The following is a 4093-nucleotide window of genomic DNA, read 5'->3' as shown; positions in this document are numbered from 1 at the left end:
TTGTAAGCATCTCAGCGCTGGCAGGGGTCTCTCTGTGGCTTCTCTGGCTTCCGAGGCCTGGTTGCGTTCATGTGGTTTGTCTTCTGCAATGCCTCCCAGGGAGTAGCAGAAAGAGAGTGTCTTCTGACACTAAGGAGGAAGTCCCAGATTTCCCAGAATTCTCAGGAGAAGGCCATGCCCACACAGAAGTCTCATTGGCTATCTCCAGATTGACAGCCTAGAGTCCACTCCTAAATCTTAATCCTTAAATCGACACCAGATTAGCTGACTACCACAATTGAGATGGTGAATTTTCTAGCATGAATTCCTATGATAAAGTCATGATAGGGTGAATTATGAAAATGACTTGTGATAAGTTGCATCCTTGGACCTTCTAAAGTCTCTCCTGAAGTGGAACTATATAAACATCTGGAGATTACATCAGGTATTAAAGTGTAGAAGGAAGTTGGTTAAAAAATACTTGTGATTTTTTTTGGCATAAAATGTGGCCCAGCTGAGAAGGTTTCAGACTGAGAGGTACTCTCCAATTGATATGACCTTCAGTCAAGTCTGTTTTATCCTGATTGGTACCATGTTCAAGTACCTTCAAGGAAAGGAGCATGGACTTTGAGATCAGTGATATTTAGAAATACTTTAAGATTTCAAACAATCTCTCTGAACCTTGGTTCACTCATAGAATAAAATGGAGAAAACACCTTAGATGAGTGGTTCTCAACCTTCCTAATGCTGTGATCCTTTAATATAGTTCCTCATGTTGTGGGGACCCCCCCACTCATAAAATTATTTTCATTGCTACTTCATAACTGTAATTTGCTACTGTTATGAATCAGGCGACCCCTGTGAAAGGATCATTCGACCTCCAAAGGGATCACGATCCATAGGTTGAGGACCACTGCCTTAGATGGTTAGGATAAAATAAACTCATGTGAGGGAAGGCTTTGTAATCAATATATATTCTCTTTGCATGCAATTTGCTGTCCTTAGCTCTCTCTATTGAGGCCATGTTTTAGCTGCAGGATCTGTGGAGCCTTTCCCTAGAGCCCTCTCCCTTCATAGTGGGCATGTTCTTTCCCCTCTTCAGTAAGACAGATCAGTGGAGTACTTGGCCCTGAGCAGTAGCTCAGATGTGAGTCCTTTGATTTCCTCTTTCCTTTAATGTTTTCAAAGACCCGGAAGCTTTTCTCCCCTTGTGAATTCGGCTCAGCCACTAGCAAAGAACACAGTAGCATGCAGAAGCCAGGGCCAATTAGAGTCCAGGCTGACCTGAAGACCTGATTCCTCATGGAGATCTGGGGATTCTCTTGAGGTTGGAGTTTAGGGCCATAGCAAGGGCCACCTAAGGAGTCCCTTGTGTATGTGGATTGAGATGAAATGACTTCTTGGGAGAAGCAGAACCTGGTCTTCAGCATTCTGTAGACCCACATAACACCGCTCAGTGTCTTTTGTCCTCATGTCATCTTCTGAGCATCGTTTATTAAGTAAACGTTTTGTCTTCTGAAAGTTGTAACAGAGAAGGACTGCTCACTACAGGCTGAAAAAAATAAACAAATGTTGAGCTGCATGGAGGGTGGACATTGGCTCTTTGGAATGTGGGAGATACCAGCTGGTAGAGTGGACATGTGGGCAAAGGGTCAGAGCTGGTTAGATTTTGTGCACTTTTCACCCCGTATTTTCTATTTTTTTTTAAAGGGACAGGATCTTCATGGACTTTCCTCAGCCTCGAGGTTCTGGCCCAGTTCCGTGGTGTGGACCTTGAACTTGGGCTGGTGATGAGAGCACTGTAATTTGTGCATACACAGGGAAAATACACTATTTTGATGTCCTTACATTTCTTTTCCTTTGGAAGTACAAGTGTCTCCCACCAACCCTTGACCACAAATGTTTCATAATCAAGCTTAAGAAATACACATAATAGTTTTGTATAAGTGACATCAATCTAGCACATCTATACCATCGAGAGAGGACCTAAATAAGAAATACTTGTATCCATGGTCACATTTCAGTAAATAGTTCTGGCATTACACCAACCAGTTTCAATAGAGTCAATTCCAACTCGGTGGCAACCCCTGCCTTGCTCCATAGGATTTTCAATGGCCATGATTTTTCTCAGAAATAGGTCACGTCTGGTTGGGTTTGAACTGCCAAACTTTTAGTTAGCAGATGTTAAACCATCTATACCACTCAAGGACTCTTGTTCTATGACTCAATCCACGTACAAAGAAGTACAAGCATCCACATCTCCTCTAGTCTCCCTATCCAATGTATGTAAGATGGAGCTGAGCCCCAGCCGGAGACCCAGGATAAATTCTAACCTAGAGCCCATTTGTGTGGACACTGGCATTGGCATGTGGGGCTGTACATGTGCACGTGTGGGAGTATTGAGCTACTGCAGGGCCTCATTTCCCAGTACTTGGTGCTGCTAATCCGTCAGCCTGACAGGTGCAGGAGGCGGGGGGCTGGGCAGTCAGGGCGAGTGCCCTACTCCAGGGAAGGCGAAGGAGGAGCACCGATGTTGGTGGAGAGAGATTTCCAACGATGCCATGTGGAGCTTTCCTTACACAAAGTGTGGCAGGGGAGGAGCAACAGAGGTCATGGAGGTTGTCCCTTATAGGTTTCCTTGCGATTAAAGACATAAGATTTTTCTAGCCTGAAATGGCATTCTGCCTGAGAAATTACCACTGTTTATTTCCTCCACACTTATGTTTTTTTCTAAGTGTCTCTTGAATCCATTTGTTTTGTGACTGAGAAGAGAGAGAGGGAAATCTTTAGAGAAGTTCAATAACTTTATATATTTCCATCTATATAGAAAGCAATATATGAAAAGCCTTTCAAATTGTGCTGGTAAAATATTTCTCAGCTTTGCTACTTATCCATTCCACTTTGTGGTCCCAGAAATACGTCATCAGCAATTGTTTTCTGGGTTTGGGCTTTTTCCACTCTTCTGGATAAGATCCTGTGTATGTTTTCATTATACACATATGTTTCTTTGTACTCTATTGGATATAAGTAATCTTTTTGAAGATAGAGAACATCACTCTAATACATTGTAGGTGGCAGTGGAAATTGTTGCAAACCCTTTTGTAAAGCAATTTAACCAAATACACCAAGAGCTTTGAAATGTTCATTGGTAACTTTGAGCTAGCATTTGTACTTCTTAACATCTAAGCTAAAGAAATAATTTTAAAACGTGAAAAAAGCACATAAACAAGCAATGTTACTTATCATATATGTTTCTAAAACTGTAAACAGCTTAAATGCTCAAGTGAAGGATGTTTACATAAACTGTTTAATGGTAAACATCACATTATATAGCCGTTGTTTCTGAAGACTGCCACATAAAAGCATGATACTTGTGACTAACTTTCCAATGAAAACTGGGAGACATACAATTAATTACATATCTAGTCTGCATATATATATAAAAGAGATGGAAAGGGAACATGTCAGCCTGCAATGGAGGTGAGGTGGTTTGGATGCTGATGTAATGGATGATTTCTACATTTACTCTTCTTTCTATTTCCTTCCAGTTTTCTACTGTTTTCCATTAAAGACAAACAAAACCAAAAGCAACATAGAGCAAACATGAGTATCTTAGTGCAGCGATAAATCTTTAAAAACTCGTACTTGGTGTAGTATAGAAATTTTTCCCTGTATGCTTAAGTAAGCAGTCACATTTATATAAGAAAATGGTGTTGCATAAAGGCATAAAGGTAAGAGAACTGGCCTGGGAGTAAGGAGATGGGTCTATGTTCTGGCTCGACAACTAATGATGTGAAATTGGGCAAGTCACTTTGCACCTCTGGCCTGCTGTGCCCCATCGACACAGGGGTAACTCAGGAACAGTGTTTCCCAAAGTGAGTGATACTGTCTGAGGTAGTTAGTTAATTGTGCCAACCTGGCCGATAATCACATGTGGGGTTAATTGAAGAGCGGAGAGATAAATGGCTTGGTGAGCCTTGCCTTTCTAGTTCTCGGGTTTCTTGCTTTCTGATAGTCGGATCAGAGTGCAGCTGCTGTAGATAATTCCCTGCTTTAGCTGGCAAGTCTCACTCCCTGCAAGACATCCCCAAGGAGAAGCCACATGGACCTACCC

The sequence above is a fragment of the Echinops telfairi genome, unplaced genomic scaffold, assembly GCF_000313985.2.
Source record: "Echinops telfairi isolate 266 unplaced genomic scaffold, ASM31398v2 ScPeMD7_9;HRSCAF=40, whole genome shotgun sequence".
Taxonomy (NCBI): domain Eukaryota; kingdom Metazoa; phylum Chordata; class Mammalia; order Afrosoricida; family Tenrecidae; genus Echinops; species Echinops telfairi.
The sequence above is the reverse complement of the archived record's forward strand: the minus strand, read 5'-3'. Positions refer to the sequence as shown.